The 19,393-nt window shown below is 48.7% G+C and overlaps 1 protein-coding gene across 3 annotated transcripts in view; it reads right to left on the reverse strand.

Annotated features, from left to right (window-relative positions):
- The window catches only part of RALY (RALY heterogeneous nuclear ribonucleoprotein), a 143,887-nt gene that overhangs the window by 82,943 nt on the left and 41,551 nt on the right, over positions 1–19,393 (reverse strand). For all 3 annotated transcript variants that reach the window (XM_075108718.1, XM_075108717.1, XM_075108719.1), the window contains exon 2: positions 8,623–8,713. The gene's annotated coding sequence lies outside the window, so the exon portion shown is untranslated. The remainder of the gene's footprint in view (positions 1–8,622; positions 8,714–19,393) is intronic.

Here is a 19,393-nt window from a genome sequence, read left to right on the forward strand (position 1 = left end):
CCAGGGCTGGATCCAGAACGGAGCACGCCGCTCCCGAGACCCCACTCCACACCTCCACCAGGACACTACCTGTCCTTATTTTGTGTGCATTTCTTAAAATTCACAAACCCAGCCTGCGCACACAGACCCTGGGGTAATTTCCTACCTCTTGTAGCACTCCCTCTGGATTTGCTACTGAGATTCAGTGGGAATTTTGGTGCACAGCAGGAACAAAAGTTGCCTTATTCTTTTATATGAAGACACAAGCAGATGCCCGAGAGCCCTTGGGTTATTGCGGAGTGATGGCTCACCACACCGGGGCATCAGCAGGCAACCAGCTTCATGGTGGTTTAGATTACCACCACAGAGTGCACAGCTGGTGCAGGCTGGATGTCAGCACACACATTGCAGCTCACGTGGTAAGCGGTAGCTTATTCAGCTGTTGTAAGACAGGCTCCTCCACCTGTGTGTGTGTGGACTCTGTTATTGGTGTTTCTCCTAAACCTGCATTACACAAAGCTGCGTGGCTCCGAAGTCACATGGGAGGCAGATCTGAGCAGGACAATGTTCCCTTCCCAAGTTACTTCTTTGAATATAAGCACATTTGAAGCTTTTGCCCTTTAAAACACCAATTCCTATAATTACTAGCGCTCCTAGCTACAAAGAGTCATTGTTCAAAGGTACGGTGTTAACGACGCCCTTAATTCGCCCAGCTTCAGGGAGGCCAGCCACTGCCCAGCTGACTGCATGCAGCACCTTCGAAGGAGAACCCTGTCATTCAAGAGGATTCACACAAAATCTTTGATATTTCCTGGGTTTAGTTGTGTTGGAAGAAATTCACGGATAAGGCATATATCCACTCCGTGGCTGTGCACGCTGAGGTGGTGGTGCAGAGTCCGCAGCCACCACCAACCCTCTTCCAGTCTAAGCGCTTCCTGACACTGTGGCCCCAAGCTATTACGCTGCCGCTTGGGGAACCGCAGAGACAACCCAGGCACATGTTCAATCTGCAGCCACAGCCTGCAGGCGAGACGGGACACAAGGCAAATGAGGTGCGGTGATGTGGAGGAGGTGATAACCCAGAGTTGGTCAGCAGGGCACCGGTGCCACATTCTGGTTCCCAGACAGCACAGCAAAACCAAGCTGTTAGGGAAAGATGCCGGGGGACAACACAGGGTTTGACCATAAGGCTTTCCCCTGGCAGGCAGGAAAGAACGGACAAAGCAGAAGACAAGACTGTCATGGTCCCTGTTTGTCCTTCTCCCATGAAGGGGTAGAAGAGCCCATCACCAAGAGCTTGTCCCTGCAGAGCTTGTCTACCAGAGGAAAGCCGGGGACCCTGACCAGTCCTCCAAGGTTACCCCGGACATCCCTTACTGACCTTCTGACCTTGGTTTTTTTTTTCAGTTGAAACCCCCACCCTCAGGAAGAAAACAAAAGACAGGGTTTTAGAAGAAAAAACCACCGTACCCCACACAGCTCATCACAAACATGGGGTGTGTGGCATCCAGCGTCCTCCGGATGTTACAGCACACTGGGGAAAGGAATCCAGCCTGAACTCCCCAGGCAGCACAAGGTCCCTTACATTAGTGCTATGCCTTTGTGTCACACCACAGCCTGCGAAAGGTCGGTGCCTCATAGAGGAAACATATGATAATGAAATGCTACAGAAGGGAGCTGGGAAAATAAGCAACTTTTTGGATCATTTCCTATAATCCCCAATTCAAGCCAAGCTGGAAGCAAATCGGAGGCCTGGATTTCTATTGCTGAAGGAATGGGGCCATCTGTTTGTCTTTTCTGCATTTCCTGCTAACCCTTGTTTGTCTCCTTAAAAAAAAAATCCCTGCTCACATGTCATATTTGATGCATCTGACAAGGTCAGAGCCATCACATCCTATCAAGCACGTGCTGATACAGCCTTGCAAAGGGAAGCCAAGAAAAGATGTGCAAAGAGAGTTCCATTTTTGTATTTTCATTTTAAGGCATCTCCTTGACTTCTGCTTTCTGAGTTATTTACCAGCTCCAGTGCTCAGCGAGAAAGCTGCATCTGGTTAGGAGAATCCACTGAGCGAGCATCACTGAGGTACTCAGTTGTCTCCTGTCTCGTGTCCAGGTACCTCATGGAGTAATGTTTTCACAGTCACAACACCAGTTCAGGCCGGAGCAGAAAGACTAGTCCCTTTTGGAGTCTGAGAACTGAGAAAATCAGGCCCAGCTCCTCAACGCTGAATGGATGACTTTGATGGCTGAAGCCCAGCTGACTGGCCAGGGAACCTGGGAAAATTGTGGTGGGGAACTTAAACACTGAGGCAGACACTTAAACCTGTTTTCATCATCAATCCTGGTCAATCATCAAACATTTAAGATGCAAATGTTTGCATCTTAAATCCTGCTCCCAGCTTTTCTCTCCATAATGTGCAATGCTCCTTGAGTGGGCAGCAACTGGTTCTTGACAGAAGAGGCAGAAAACACCTTGTAGGTGTTGGGGAAAACAAGCCAAAATGGTGAGGACCTGGTGGTTCAGAAACAGGTATGAAGAGTCCAGGCTCAGTCCTTCTGGCCACCAGCTTGTTTCTATAAGGAGTAACGGTGTCAATAAATGCCAGTCCCCTCACGCCAAGCACGCGAGCACTCCCTTGAGTCCTTCACAAATTCACTCCAGCTGGGTTCTCGTTCAGTGATCACATACATACAGCTGGGGTATGCTTGTGATAGACCACTAACACCTGGGCCAGCTCTGATGTTCCCTCTGGGGCAATTCAGAAGCTTTTAAGGTCATTCTGCAAACATTTTCATCTGAAGTTTGAGCACAGGCATTATCCTTAACCACAGCAGCAGAAATGACTTGTGTTATCACCTGTCAGCTGGTGCTTAGACAAGGAATTATTTGGGAAAAGATTTTACATTTTCCATTCATGCACTACCTTAATCTGAATTAACTTTCAAGTCTTGAGAAGCTCTGAGAAACAGATAATTTCAAAAAGCAAATCCAGAAATTAAAAAAAAAAGATCCCCAAATCAGATAATTTAAATTGATGCGGTGTTTTGATAAGATCAAGATTTGCAGAAAACTCACCTCTCAGATACAGTATTCATTATGAATCGCTTGCTCAGCTCTTAGAAGAATCAAACATTTTGGTTGATCGCAGGAAACCAGCTCAGCTCCAGAAATTAATCCTTGACTCAGGAAGGTATTATTAACCCATGGCTTTCTTCAAGCATAAGAGTTTTGACTGAATTTATAGGTTTAAAATTAGACATACGCTTGAGCTTTTTTTGATTTATCAAGGTTTTACATCTCAGACTAGATACCGTACAAATCCACTGGATCGTGTACGGTAAGTGAAGTAACGTTTGGTTTTCTGTTCAGCCTTACTGTCCTTAAGTAACACCAAGTGACCTGCTTTTTCATATACCAAGAAACGACTGAGCTACATAACTTTCTGCTTGCAGACTGCACCATCGGCTGGAAGGTCCGGGGAAGGAAGGCCTCCCAGGTAGAGCTGCTGGCGATGGCCTGTCATGCGATCCATCACTCAGCATCTGGAACCACCTCAGCTTTCCTGCTGTCTTGGCAGAGCAGTTGAGAGCTTCATGCAATTAATTTGCGTATTTAAATGCGCAGGCAACCACAGGGACAGAACAATGAGGCTGTTTATAAAGGGTTAATTAGCATCTCATCTTCCACTAACTCATCCTCAGCAGAGCCACACAAGCCTAGCACGGGCAGAAATGAGGAAGCAGCTTCTCAAAGAACCTCTGCCAGGCTCCAGCCTGAAGAACAGCAGCTCAGCATGTCAGGATTTGGCTCTTGCTGGAAAACCTGATCCTTTATCAGAACTGCTTGGATTCCCACTCAAAGCCAGCTAAGCTCAGCTCTGCATAGGCAGAATGCACGTGGGGGCAAAGGGCGGGGATGGCTCCATCAGAGAACTTTGGAGCTGGCCGGCACCAGGATCTGAGCCTGCAGATCGCGCTTCCTAGTGCTTGCAACTGCTAAATGACTCCTGATCATCTTCAATCAAAACAACCCCTGACACGCTCTCTTTTAACGACAAACTTCAGCGCCAAGAATGTGCCTTTTCTAGCCCAAAACTCATCTGCTTCCCTGAGCAGAGCACTCATGGACAGCCTCTGCATGAGGAGAGTGCTCCTCTCACCCTGCATTTGCTAGGTGGGCTCCGCAGCCCACTTGCACCATGCGAGCATGAACCTACTCAAGACAAAACCTGTTCCAGACAAACCAGCCCGGGAACGTCCTCCAGCCAACTGCTAACAGGTATCACACACGCACCATTAGATGATTTCCAGCACAGACGCATGGACAATCCTTCCAGAGAATCTACTTCGAAAGGATTTTTAGCTGTGTCTTAGTGTTTATTTACTGTGGGTAAGGATTGGGGAGCATTAGCTTTGGAGGGAATTTCTATTTGTGTGTCCTCCACCGTAGAGACCACCATTCTCCTCATCCACGATGCACAGCCACCATGTCAGCTCTGCCTCTTGAGACAAGAATTACTGCCTTATTTCATAGGGGACCTCAGCAAACTGAATCTATACCACAAGAAAAACTCTTCAGAGGCACCAGGATTCCCAGGACTTTGGCAGAAAGGGTCAAGACAGATTTGCCCTCTTTGGGTGGTCTCGAGGGTCCCGTTGCTGGAGCACGTTGGCAGCGTGCACACTTGAATCTGCTTATCCTCATGGGTACCCTCTTAATTTTCTGGGGAGAGCTTGGAGTCACTAGGTCTATGAGCAGACAGCATGGGTGCAACAGACCCTGGGTCCACCTTCCAGGTAGCTTTTTAACCCATTCTCCCATCCTTCACTTCTCAGTTTGCCTAGAAGGAGTCTCTCTCTTTCTGTATTTTACACAGGTCTATGTTGACTCAACAGTTTTCATCGTAACCAGCGGCCAAAGCAGGCTGTAGGTGACAGCATGCATGTCCGGTCCTCCATCTGCAGAGGGGATGGTATGAATGGGGCGTCATATCGCAATTTCTGCACCTCCATGTCGCCGGAAGGTGTCACTGTCACTGGCAATCACTCTCACTGCTGGGACCACGCTCTGCAGGAGAGAGTGGTGACAGGTCTGAAGCCTCTTCTCCCTTTTATTGCTAAACAAAACCATGTACTTTGTTTTACCTAGTGGGAATTATCTGAGGGTAGTGTCAATTATTTGAGTTTCTTCTCCTTTCCTTAGAGGTTTTCAGAAACACACAAACCACTGGGGACAACTGGAGTTTACCGCACACTCTCAGGAGAAGACTGTCCATGGGCAGGTAGCGGGGCTCAGAAAGCACCGCACCCTGCTCTGAGCTACCTGACACTTCATCTTCACCGGCTCCTCCATAGTAATCCCCGTGCTGGGAAGGGATGCTGCTGATGAGGTAACTGCATTCAATGGTCCTCCCAGCACATGCTTGCAGAAGTATGAAAAGAAATAAAGAACTTGTGCGTGCACACATCAGAATCCACACTGCAGGAATCCTGCCATGTAATTGCCTACAGGGAAATAAAAATTAAAAAGAAGAAGAAACAGAGAAAAGAAGGCACCAAAGGCAAAGCCGGTCTGCGCCAGGCACGAAGCGCTTGCCCACTCCTGCTGAAACGTTAGAGCTGCAAAGCGAGCGCTGCGAACAGCGGGGCCAGCAGTTGCCAGGCGGCTATCCCTGCTCTCACGGCTTTGCACGCTGATGCTGCTCCTAAAGCACTGAGGTGCTTCTCTGATGGTTCCTGACACCTGCAGAGCCACTGGAAAGAATTACAACTTTATAGTGAGATACGTCAGTTACCCTACTGCCCATTCGTCTCCCTGACAAAGGTGTCTTAGTCACCGGGGGCGACTCAGTCCCTCAGTTAGGCTCCTTTAGACTCGATCGCGAAGCCCGTGAGTGCACCGTTCACGTCCCGTGACCGCCTCCACACCGGACGCGGCAGCCCCTCGCCAGAGCCTGCCCCTGCCAGCATCTGCGCTGCGCACCGATACCTGCGACCTCCTCCTGACCCCCGTCGTCTTTTCTAAATTAAGAAACCTGTTACATCGCTTCCTTCCTTGGCCCACGGGGTGCTAAGAAGGTCACTACCAGGATCGTAGCTTAAAGGGCTACCTACCGAGTGCTATCTTAATCCTGGAAGTACAAGAGTGGCCAGAGTTCATAAATGGCCTGAGCAAGCGATTATGGTCTGGATTTATTTGTGATTAGACACTGTGATGGCCCTCTCTGACACTGGGGCTCTTTTCTAAGAACACAGATAGGAAATTTCATACATCCAGTTTTTGTTGAGTTACCTAAGGATGCTCTGTCCTCGCACTACAGGACACTTCCAACCCTGTATGGGTGAACTCAATAACAGGTATTTCTGTGACCTTCTCTGCATTGCCAGAATAATGGGCATTTTCATCAGCCTTCCTAGTTCTCCAGAGTTACTCTCAATGCTCTTCTCCAATTGCCTGAATGACAGATATTTTCACAGCTTTTTCTGCAACCCCCAAGAAATAGGTAGTTTCACAGCTCCCTCTGGAATCAACCTTTATTCTGCGCACTCCCAATAATTGGAGGGAGAAGTGAAAAGCGAAAAAGCAAATAATCAACCGGCAACGTTCAAGAGTTCAGAAGTCCTGTGAAAATAAAGAACTCGCAGATTGAAGGAGGTGCTGCAGTTCAAGCCCTGCAGTCTGTGCACGCAGGATAAAAGACACTTTCCTCCACTTACAGTAAGTATCTTGTACAAAAAGAAGGCTCCATAGTTTAAAGCATTGTTTAATACGCCAACAGCCAAAACAAAACTTTGAAAAACTTCTGGCTATGCTGTTTTTTGAAAATACCCTGAATATTAAAAAAATAAGGTATTCCTTCGATACTGCTGAATCCCATAATTTCATTTGCCAAGTTAAATCCTGGTCTGTAGAATTAGGGCACAATAGTTCTCCTATTCATGCAGAAAAGGGTTTTTAGCCAGCTCATTTGTTTAACATATCTCTATGTCAGAATTTTTCAGTCCTACTTTGTGTCAAGATATTCTCAGTACTACTAAGGGAAGGTACAACAAGCTGGAAACAGATAATGGTTTTAGACAAATCATAAGCAAACCAAAATTCCCTTTCTCCTTCAACTGCCTGATTTTGGCTTGAAAAAGTTCACATGAATCTTTACCCTTCTGTTATTTGGATTTTCCTGGATTAGATTTCTAAATAGGGTAAGAAGCGTAAAACTCTTAGATCCTTATTTTCTGTACACGATACCTCCTGCAGTCCACCAAGCGAAAGCAGAGCTCCTACTTGTATGATAAGAAGTTTTGCCTCATCACATTTATTTTTCCTCCCTCCTATACAAGTTCCCAAGGAAAAACCCAACCACGATACCAATTAAAACAAATGTGTTACACCAGAACAGTAAACCCTGCCGAACTGGAAACCGAGGACCTGCTTTTATCCATCTGCCTGGGAACCGGAGGGAAAAGTCCACTGCTGAAAACGTTACACCACTCCATCTTCATGCCAGGAATTGTGCTTAGTACAATTATGCCCTGAAATCTTCGTTCACCCTCTAATGAGGCAAACTCCAGGTTTTATTCCCCTAGAGTGCCATTACTCCGTTCTTATTGAAACAAAACTCCCCCAAAACCAGGGAGAGATCTCCCAGCTCAGGTCTTCATTGACTCCATTGCTCAGGAAGCACAGCAAGTTTCTAACAGCCACAGCGATTCCCAGACCAGCATTTCCCAATACTTAGGTCACGCTGCCACGTCAAAGAGGTGCTTTCAGCTCAGCCTACCTGGCTAAGCTGGGTCTGGGGGATGTTAAAGCTCATGTCCTGGCACTTTATATTCCTAAATTGCAGCCTGAGGACACTGCTGTACTTTTTGGGGATGAGGGAACTCCTTTGTCCTGATCAAAGCACTAAGAAACACAGCCCCAGTTTGCTGGTGTTCAAGGAAATACCAAGACCGTGCTTTCTCCCAGCCCATTTTCAAGAGGACGCTCTGCTTACCCCATGGCAGAGGCGGTACCAGGGTTTTGATCAAGCTCTGGGCACCCTCCCTCACCGCAACACCAGCTCTGCAAGGCATGTGACTGCCCTGAGCGTGATGTCTCCCACCCGCAGCGCTTCTCCCCAGCTTCTCTTTGCAACCTCTTGCTCTGGGGCATGCACCAGGCAAGTCAAGGGCAGAGTCCACCTCTACGTTACCCAAGAGTCATGCTTGTGATCACATTCACTCACAACAAATGGCAAACAATTTTTAGAAGAAATATAAGCAATGAATCAGAAATTAAAACATGCCAAAACCCCAGTGTGTCCAAAACAATCACAATCTGCCCGTTGGGGTGCAATTAAAGCAAACCCATTTCTATTACGAACAGTGCACAAGGGAATGGCAGATTCTCAGCACATCCATCGACCTTGGACGCCTCAAACACTTACACCAGGCCAGGATGAGGCCACTTTCAGCAGGCTCAAAGAGAAAACCCTCAGCCTGAATCTAGAATGAAGCCTGCTCATAAAATTCAGCATCTGAAGCAAGGTGCCCTTGCTGCCCCGAATCTCGCTGCTGAGTCCCGCCTCACGCAGCAGAACAGCAGCAGCCAAGAATTGCAGGGATGTCTCCTATTTAAAAGTACCTCAAGACACAGTTACTTACCGGGACTAGTGTGGGCACTTGGGGTTTATCAGTCCTTCCCGTCACCAGTCTGGGAGCAGAGGCAGCACCCCTCTGTGGTCTCAGCTTCACCCTGCAAGAATCAGGACATGGGGTTTTTTCCTAGTTGTGGTAAGCAGATAATCCAGCACTTTCTAACCCTCAGCAGAGAACGGTACGCTGTACTGGAAAGAAAAGCTGCTGGCTGGTTGTCTGTAAGGATCAGACCTAGGACTTTCTGCACTAAGACTCTGAGCTGCTTAGCAAGGAGCTCAAACTGGAGCAGTCAGTTGTGTTCGCAGGGCTGAATCCTTGGGATAGCTGCTGGGTTGGTGGTCTGGATCAGCTCGGGCACGAGAAATCCCACAAGAACTGCTACCTCATGTTAACGCTTACAGAGAACAAGGTAACCAGCAGACAGAGGTGGAGAGGGATTTTTGGTCGCAATGGTTGGGATTTGTTAAGGGAAAACAGTTTCTTCAAACTGAAGTATCACAGAGTAAACCAGAAACATTTTCATTATTTTAAATTTCTTTCGTGTTTCGAAAAGGTATTTTGAAACTGAAGATCTTGCTTTGGGTCAGGCTGACTTGACTGAAAACATTTTGTTTATGGAATTGAAGTGTTCAGCTTTAAGTCAGTTCCTCTGGGTCCCCCTAAGCTGCCATGACACCTCCTGGGACTTTAAATTAAGGTGCTTTCCCTTCCCTGCCGTGGGCTGAGACACCTGGTGAGAATGCACGCAGTGCACTGATGTATCTCCCTGAAAGACCTGCCAGGTAGAAACACAACCAGGGCATTACAATTCGGAAGTGGCTGCTATAAGACTCGCTATAACACTTTTTATGTTGGGCAACGTGCAGATGCCTGCCAGCCAGGCACAGTCAGCTGGCGAACGATGCTCCTCGCAGGGAAGGCTGCTGAGCATGGTTGCATATCCCGTAAGGACTAGGCTAATACTTTAGAGGTGGTGTGTAGGTCCCATCAAGTCCTCACTCCCCTGCAGCCAAATGCACACCAAATCTTCCCCCGTCCTGGCAAGATGCTGTGGTTGAATGGATGGGAGGTAACGAGACCTCCTCTGTGCTCTCCAGCCCCAGGCTCTGGGACAAGGACACACACAGCACACACGAGCTCACAGCCTACATAGTCCAAAGCTGACAGGAATGGGATCCAGGTCTCCATACTCCCACTCCAGTGCCTAAGCCATTAACAAGATCAGCAATTTAAACCCATTCCTTCAAATCAGCCCTCTTGGGCTAGCAATTATCTACAACAGAGGCAATAAATCACCCTGAGATTCCCGCTCTGCTTCCTCCACCCTCCTCAAACCGGTGATGATTCCCACCTCCTCCCTTCCAAGCAACGTCTTCTGAGTAAGCATGGCTTTTATTGAGAGACCAATACATTTTCCACCCTGCTCTGTGAAATACTCAGATATATGGGCTGCCTGATCCCTGGGGAGGGCAGGAGGAGCAGTCAGGGCTCCTGCCAGTCATCATAAACATTAGGGTGAACAGTTAGTTCATCCACCCAGCCTGCCAGGAGAGACCCCCTGTAATTAGAGGCTCAATTCAGTCTCAGTTATGCCACAGCATTGCAAAAGGTCAAACTAGAATGAAGTTTTTAATTAAAACTGAGGAAGCACTAAAGAGACAGAGAAACGAAGCACTGGGCTTCAACTAACAATGAGGAGCACATATCTAATGAGCTGATCAGAGATGACATGCTGGCTTTCGCAGCAGAAGCCTCTGCATGCTCTGACAGTGTACCGAAGGGATAATCCCTCCTGCACAGGGATTTAAAGCTCTGCACGAAAAGGCCACCATAGTGACAAAGGCTAAAAGCAGGAGATGCTGCCACGTGGTAATGTTTCCCATCATCCGAGAACCCGATAAAGCATTCCAGATAATGAACTTCCCAGTGCTGTTTCCTCAGTTCCTCTCCATTTCAATGGACCTGTCATTCAAGTTTATTGAGCCTCTACAGAGATCTGGCAGCATCTCTCAGAAGTTCAAGTGAATATGTAAAGTACTGGAATCAACGACGAATGCAGCAATGCCTGAGAACAGGCCTTCATGCAGAAAAGGTGCAGAAGAGGGGAGAGACTAAGGGAAACTCCAGGCCAAACCATGTCTGAGCTGAGCCCTGAACATCAAAACTCTCAGAGACATGGGGATATGGAAAATCAAACAGCTCATGGCCTCCTCTAATCATATGTGCTAGAGTCCTGAAGGGCTCTACTTTGCCATTGCTTGGACAGAACAGGGCAGATGGAGAATTACAGAAGCAAATCCCAGTAAGGAAGGAGGAACAGAGGTTCCCCCTGAGATCTGGATGAAGTTCTGAATGCCTTCCCCTATCGTCCTCCCAAACTTACCCAAATGCCTCAACCGAGGCAAAACTGCTTACCTTGCTCCTAAAGCTTCCTGCTGACAAGAACAACTCAAAATTGTCCGAGGGGAGAGGAAGTATGAGGGGCAGAGGGACACGGTGCATCAAAGGGCATCAGAAGCTCCGAGCTCTGGTCTTGGCTCCACTCTGCACTGGTGCCTCTTTGAGGCCATGGTCAAATTTCTGCATCCCTTTGTGTCCCTCCAGATGTTAAGTTAGATCCAGACAGGGTTTATCAAAGCTGACTGATAACCTGAAGGAGAAGTTATACAGGCAGCATAGAAAAACCTCACCACTAGCAAGATCAAGGGAGCTGAGAAAAGGAAGTCCACCTCTGCTGCTCCATAATCCCGCTTTTCCCAAACGTACAGCTACATGAAAGACCAAGCTGTCCTGCTCTTATACCAAGTTCCTCTTCACTGCCTGAGTCCTAATGAGTTGAGGCAGCAAGAGCAGCAGACTCCAGCCCTTGCAAGGCTGGAGTCAGTCCAGTGCACCATCCTGTGATTTTTCTAGAATCACTTCAGCCCACAATGCAAAAGTGAAGAAGGAAGGAGGCAAGTACCCTGCCAAAATACAACATCATCTTTCAAACAAAGTAACTGTGCTAAAATGTGCTGGTTTATTTTCACTCTGAGCTCCCAAAGCATTTCCCTTCTCTCCCTGAATGATAACAGGCATAAAAATTAAATATAAATTCTCCAACAAAAAGCGAAATGCACTGAAGGGTAATAAATCACAGGGGCTGGATGGCATTCAGAGGAAGTTGGGGGAAGGAATAAAGGATGAAATAGTGTAGATACTGACTAAGATATATCATAGACCCTTAAAAGCCCAAGACTCATCCTCAGGGCAGGGGACTCAACACAACGGGCTGAATTTTGATGAAGCAGCAAAGGGAACTTGCCCAGCAAAGCGGTGGGGTTGGTACACAGCGCTTGCCGTCCTGCAGGGCTCAGAGCACAGCAAATGTGACCCCAGCACCAGGTGTGGTTTCCACCCCCACCTCATACAGGGATGAAGACCCTGATGAAAACATCTTCCAACTCCCCCAGAGCCACAGTTCTGTACCAGTTGCTAACCGCCAAGGTCAGAAGACCTGCAAACAGAAAGTCTGTGCTGGGGGTTTCTGACATATTTTGTACAAAAGAGATGTGCCCTTCTTGCTCACCCAAAGGGCTTGCAGGGATGTACCCACGGGATTTGTGCTGCCCCTCCTTCTCCCCAGGGCCATGTGCCAAATGCAAGCCATTGCACTGGCACTGGGATCAGCTGGGGACTCCAGTAGAAGTAAAGAGGGACCAGCCCGGTGCTGCAGTGGGGATATACACATTTCCAAACAGCAGCTATCACAGACTGGATGCTCTCTCATCTGATGACCTGAGGTTCTTACATCGGCATTTCCAGTAACCTGAGACACTCCCCAGGGTATCACAGAGAAGCACAATATTCTGGAAACACTATATATCAGCACCAGTTTTCTCCTAATAAACAAGATCACCTTTAATTTTGCAGGCGTCTCCTACTTCATTAAAGATCTTGCTCTCCAGGGGTTTCCTGCTCAACTGGGCAGGAAGTGAAAAGACAGAAAATGCAATTTAATTGGGGATGAAGCTTCATCTTTACACTGCCTATCAAAATTATGTGTCATTTAAAAACAAGCATGGAGCAGGTGTGAAGTGGCACCAGCTCCCATGCACATAAAAAAAGGTTGAGACCAGCAGCATGTCTCAGCAAGAACCGGTATAACTTGAAAACTCCTTTTCTCTTCACTTTCTTTCTTCCTTTGCTCTCTCAAACTTCTCAGAAAAACGTCCTTTAGAAATGGGAAAGAAGAAACGGCACCTTTGCAAAGCCACGTGCTTTGAAAGGAAGAGAAGGTCATTTCAGCATCACGTGCTGGGATACAGCGAGAGTCGCTACGAAATGTGGGGCAGGGCTGGTGCTGGCAGCGGGGGCTGGCGAATGGACAGCATAGCCCGCGCCTTCCTGCGACTGAGGTGATAGTGCTAAACCTGCTGCCCCTGCTTCTTCCTCTCTGGGTATCACTTGGCCTCCCCCTGCCACCCTGAATAAGACGCCCAGCTGGGTTTGATGCTTGCACTTGCTTGATGCACCACTATGGAAGTGGCCTCAAAGCGCTGAAGTTTGCCCTACAAGTTGAGTTGGGTGGGAGAGGATTTCTGCTTTCCCACAGGTCACCCAGCCCCTTTCTCCATGCTCCAGCACCAGGAGGAACAAAGAAATGAACTGCTTTTGTTGAGTTAATATTGAGGGTTTCACTGCACCCTCTGCAGAGAGAAGAACCGAGGAAGAGCAAGGAGAGCTCTGCAGATGGGTGATGCTGCTTGTTGGATGGGAAAGGAGACCTGGAGTTCATCTTTTAAGTTGCTAGGGAGTCTCCACAGGACTTAGAGCAGCTCAGTTGGCTCAAGCCTCCCCAGAACAGCTTCCACCGCTGAGGTTTTTCCTTCTGAAGGAAGCCCAAACTCACCACGTGTAGCCCTCCATGCTGAGATCTTCTCCAGCATGGGCCTTCCACGCAGGCTGGGAGCTTGGACCTGCTTGTGCCCTGGGCTCTCTTCTGCACAGCGGTGGTTTCAGCACTCGTCCGCCCTCCAGGGCCCTTCCAAACTCTGCCGGAGAGAGTTCCGCCCGAGCGCCAGGAGAGACTGGCAGGAAGCATGGAGAAACCAAGCCATTTGACTTCAAAACAAACACAGAGCAGCTCAGCTCGGCGCAGGAGCATTCCCAGGCTCCTGCTTTGTCTGCTTGGCTGGTCTGACACAACTCTAAGTTCCTCCTGGAAAAGAGATGCCTGAAACGTGAGTCAGAGCAGAGATCACTACCCTTTGTGCCTTTCTGGATGTTATCAGTAACACCCTGGATTTAAATAGCACCTATTTTTCTAACAAGTGCCTTTTCTATACTTCCAACCATGAGAGATAAAACAGGGAGGAACTCCATTTAATTGATGCGCTTTAATTAGTTGCCTTTCTTTGTCAAAGCCCTGCTCTTATATTCTGATGCAAATTCACAGCCTTTCATTTTAAGCAATACGTCAGTTTGGCTTTAGTCTTCCAGTGATCCTTTAATGTCATATTTTCTCCCCAGTGAATCAATATTCAGATCCTCTAATTGGAACTTATCTGCTCATCCAACCTTGGGCTAGGTTTGTTTAGCAGCTGAGCGTATCAAACAGCTTTACTGACTGAACCAACAGAGCTGAACTTTGCACAGTAGGTTTTAGGCAGAGATGCTGCCCAGGGAGTGCGTCAGGAGCCGGCTCTGCTCCCTCCCCTCTCCCACACTCCCCCCCACGGTCCTGCCCCACCAGCCACGCAGCTCCGGAGGCACAGGTGGCTGGTAGCAAGACATGCCTTGCCCGAGGCATGCAGAGCAGAATATTTTCTGTAATGGAGATATGAAACCCCACACCACGTCCCGGCGCAGGATGGGATCAGGGACAGGTCAGTTTTCATGTTCCACTTCAAGGGGCGAAGTTACAGCTCCACATCGCTCCTAATTTTAAATCATGACGTCTCCATCGTCTGCCTGTAAATTCATGCTGTCAAACGGTCACCAGGCCAGTTGGAAAGCTGTTTTTCACAACCTTGCTGCCTCCTCCCACCAGGAACATACTGACAACAAAACTAATCTGCGGCCAGCAGGACTGCAGGTTGCAGACGGGACTGGCCTTTAAGGTACCAGCCAGAAATTCAAGAGATTCAGGAGCGGTTCCTGGCTCTTCCCCAGACTCCCCTTCATGACCTTGGGCTCCAGCTCTGTGCCTCAACCTCACCTCTACTAACTGAGGCTAATAACACTTCCCACAGTTGGTCATGCACATAAATTCATTCACGTTTAGGAAATAATCTATTACAATGGGCCCTTTAAGAATAAAACTAGGTACTTTTTCCTTTGCATCACCCCTGGCTTCAGGGGAATGAAGCCAAGAACAACCGTAACCCGCTATATCTAGGGCTGGGCTTCTTACAAGACTTGTGCATTTGCTGAATAACCTCCTGAAGTCCAAGCTGAGCCAATTGCACCAACTGTTTGTGCTGGAGTTTAAGAGGGGGCTATGAACTGGCTCGCAGGGGCACGGACCTGTCGCGCAGGTGGCAGCACAGCCTGTCTCAGTCAAGGAGGACTGATCACACCTTGATGAGCTCGGCATCTGCAGCCATCGATAAAGAAAGTGCAGCAAGATGATGATTCAGTGCTCAGCTCCGGGATCTCCTCCCATCACCTGCTGCCAGATAATGGCAATCATTATTTCTAAGGAATAGCTGCTGCCCAGCACTCTCCCTGAAAAAAACCCAAGACTTTCCCAGGTGGAAGGGCTTGGCCCACAGGGTTTCCACTCAGAGCAAGGAGGGGGTTACCGTTGACTGCTCAAGTACCATCCCTTCTGCCCCAGGATTTTACCAGGCTCTGAACCAAACTGCTTGATAAAAAGCCTTCAAGCCAACATGCTGCACCTACACACCTGGACTGCTAATAGCACCACTTGGAACTGCACTTCCAAGCCCTGGTGTGCTCCACACCATGGCTCGGGTAGCCAGTTACTCCAGGGCAGAGGGATGCAAACTGCTCCAACAAATGTCCACCCCCAGCCTGAAGCAGCAGGCCCAGGGATGCCCCACAGCTGGAGGAAGGTCAGGAGGGGGTTAACTCCTCACTCAGCTTGTTTTGTCATCTGGACCAAGGAAATCCACCACCAGTGAATGGGCATCCAGGGACCATCATTATTTTTTAAATTAAATTAGGGATTGCAGAGCACTCCCCCACCCCACCCCAGTCCGCAATGTGACCATGTGCAGCCCCTGAAGCCCGAGCTGCTTTGCTCCCCATCACTTGCCCAGCACTGACACTGCCTGTGGCAGCAGCCAGAGCACGCAGAGACCCATCCCCACCTCTGGACATCCCCAGAGCATCCCAGCTCAGCCACCCTCCGAACAACCCCAGCTCAGAAACAGAATAAAAAACAGCTCAACATCCCCAGACAGCAATGGTTCTTCCTGTCTATAAAACAAAGAGGGGCTCAGCTGCCCGGGCAAGAGGTGTCTGCTGAAGCACAGTGCACTGGGACCCCCGGAGACAGAGGGGAAGGAAAGGGAAACCCTAAGCCGTCTGTCAAAACTTCATCAGTGGAGATAATTGGTTTATACAGATTTATCCCTGCACCCAATTATCAGCTCAGTTTAGTGTTTGATTTTACACGACTCTGGTCCAGCAGAGCTGCTGCTGTTCTGCTTGATTCTGCCTCTCTCCCTCATTTATGTATATATCATCCAGTCCCTAAATAATTTTTAATAGCTTCTTTACTCGCATGCCCTCCCGTCTAATTCCAGCACCATCAGCACAAGGCAGGTTGCAGATATGAAGAAGCTGACATTTCTCGTTTGAGTAATTTGCACTGGATTTCTTGCCTGCTTGATGTAGTCATTTTGTTCTCTGCACTGATATGACATTAATTATTGTTAAATATTCTTATCTATTACATAGAGTTCTGTTTAGATAAAGGTCAGTGCGTGAACCCCTGACAGTGCTTGTTGCTGCCATGCTCTAAAGCCAATTTGTCATTCTCTCCCTTCAATACTCTCATCTTAGTTTCAGACCATTTTTTCCATTAATTCAGGCACAGCAGAGAGCCATTAAAAAATGCAGAATATCTCAGCTGTTCAGATTGGCACTCAGATAGGAAATTATCATCTTAGGTAGCACCAGTTGCACAGGGAGATCGAGTAACATTGCCCATGCAAATCCAGCAGCAGCCTCTTGTTAAGGAACTCTATGGCTGTCCCCGCAAAATACATACATATTTCTGCTTTAAAGCAGAAATCAGCTATACCTTGCATAGCATGGTATGCTCCCAGCCTAGGTTGCAGTGGGATAACAGGATAAGCCCACACCACCCTCTCTTGGCAGAGGACAAGAAGGGCAAGCTCAAGGCATCATCACCGAACCTGCCAGAACAGAAGCATGTGGCAGCGTGATCAGACTTCCCTGGGACCTGGGGAGCATCTGGACTCACGTGAGCCTGCTCACACCAAGCAAAACCTATGCCTGCGTCTGCTCAGTCTTGCTTTTTATCACTCTGACCAAATAAATCCCCCCCGCCACCCCAGCGTCTCCCCTTCCATGATGGCATGTGCGATGTAGGAACGGGGATGTAGGGGCACCCGGATGGGATTCACCCCCATACCCCACCTGCCTTGGGGCACCTTGATGGGCCCAAAGAGCACCTCCGTAGCACATCACGAGTACTGGCGCTACAGGCTTGCTAGATGTCGGAAAGCAGCCTGTGACCTTGAGTGGCTCTCCCAGGGGAGAAGGCGGTCATTCAATCTTCCAGGGACACACGTCAGCGCGGCACAAACAGACTTCAGGACATTTAGTGTGCAAGAGGGGAGGGCAGGCAGCCGTCACAAATCCTGGGTCATCTTACACCGGCTGCCACCAGGACGAGGAGCGGAGCTAGCAGCCCCCAATGCCTTATAAAACCTACTTTACGGCTCGGCTGAAGCTCACGCACTTTTATGCCTCCATCCAGCAAAGCGCTTCAGCACGCACTTAACTCCAAGCACGCAAATAGCCTTAATTACATCAAGGGAGCTGTTCAGATGTTTAAATTGAAGCCCATGCCTAAGCGAGCAGAGTGAGGACTTCGGTACGGGGAGTGGGAGCGAAGAGGAAGGCAAGGAGCTGAGCCTGCAGCCTGACAAAGCTGGTGATAAGGACCAGAGTAGGGATGCTCACACGGGGCAGGGGACTCCGGAAGCAGGACTAGGTAAATGCAAGGGCGCAGCTTGCTGAAAAGGTGGATTCTCTTGCATGAGTGGAAAAGGATGCAAAGGTGGATTCAGCATGACTGAAACCATCATGCAATAAGACACACTCGTTTCAGCACTTGCCAAATGAAAGAATATTTGATCGCTTATTCAAAGTGACATACAATTTTGCATTGTGCTAAATAATTTTATACTTCTAAATGAAAGAATAAACTCCCAAACTTGTCCATCTCTCAGTAAAATACAAATACTGCATTTTGCTGAATGTAATAAAGTGGTTTTTTTTCCTCCACTACTTTATCTATGAATAGAAGGGGAAAACATGCTGGGCCTCCTCAGTTCTAGACTCAAGGGAACAAAGCGTGGTTCACACCATGCTGAACCTGCCCCAGCCTGAGGATACCAGACTTCTCATGCAACTGGCGCCTGCGTGTTCAGTCTTGAATGAGCACACAGTGCGGTTCCTGCTCCGTGCAGGCCTGCAGATGCCCAGAAACGTGCTACCACCAGCTATTCTGATGGAGACAGGGTGCAGGGCAGAAGTTTCAGTCTATACCCGACCCTCAGCATCTGGAGGGTCCTGCCTTGTTACCAACCATGGAGCTGGTCTGCACACAAGGGCTCCTCTACACTTAGCATCTCCCAGAGGAGACATTCTTCCCCATCCTTCCTCAAAGATTTATTCAGCAAAACCATCAATAAACTCCTGGGCAAACAGATATTCCTGGCTCAGTTCCTCAGCTTAGCTACACCAGTGTGAGTGGGAGGAAACTGCACTGCCACCCTCCCCTTCTCTAACTCAGGACTCAGAAAAGGGCGAGAGCTAGCTTCACACGTTTAGAAGGGTATGAGAAAACCCAGGTCCTCTTCAGGTTTGGGAACAGGGTGTCCTGCAGCTAAAAATACAGAGACAAGCCAAAAAGTCAAGGCTAGCAAGAGGCACTGGTAGGGTGACTGAAGGCAAAAACAGAGCCTGTTTATTTATCTAGCCACTGATTATCCAGCAAGAGAGACTGAAACCACCACACACATGCTGCCTGCATGATGGACAGGCTCCTGCCAGCTGTAGGAGTCCAATTTCTCATGCACAGGGATTCCCTCTCCCCTTCCCTCATTGCAGGCTCATGCCTTTCTTTCAATTATTTTTAGCTGCAGCACAAAGCAGGGGAACGTACAGGAACAGAGGGAAATGGCAAGGGATGAAAAAACACTGCTCTGGTAAAGGCTCTCCCCCCTTGCCAACACGATAGGGAGCTCAGGATCTAAGCCTCATCAGGGTCCGTGCTCAAATCTGTCCAGAGTTTGTGGGATCTAAGATGAAAATCTCTCCCAGAGGCTCTGTCAGCAGCTTGAGTTGGGTGGGAGATGTCCTATGCTTGGTGCAGGACTGAGCTGCGCTGTGCTGCCTAAAGTGCTCCCACTGCACCTTCCACAGGCATCCTGCCCTGCACCAGACCTGGGCATCTGCTGCAGATGGGTTTTGGTTCTTCATCAGCCCAAAGGGCCAGAGCTCCAGGGAAAAGGTCCATTGCCAAAGCAGTGAGGTGGCACGGCTGGCAGACGGCAGCCCTAAGGGGCAGGGA

Source organism: Phalacrocorax aristotelis, chromosome 13, assembly GCF_949628215.1.
Source record: "Phalacrocorax aristotelis chromosome 13, bGulAri2.1, whole genome shotgun sequence".
In the NCBI taxonomy this organism is placed as follows: domain Eukaryota; kingdom Metazoa; phylum Chordata; class Aves; order Suliformes; family Phalacrocoracidae; genus Phalacrocorax; species Phalacrocorax aristotelis.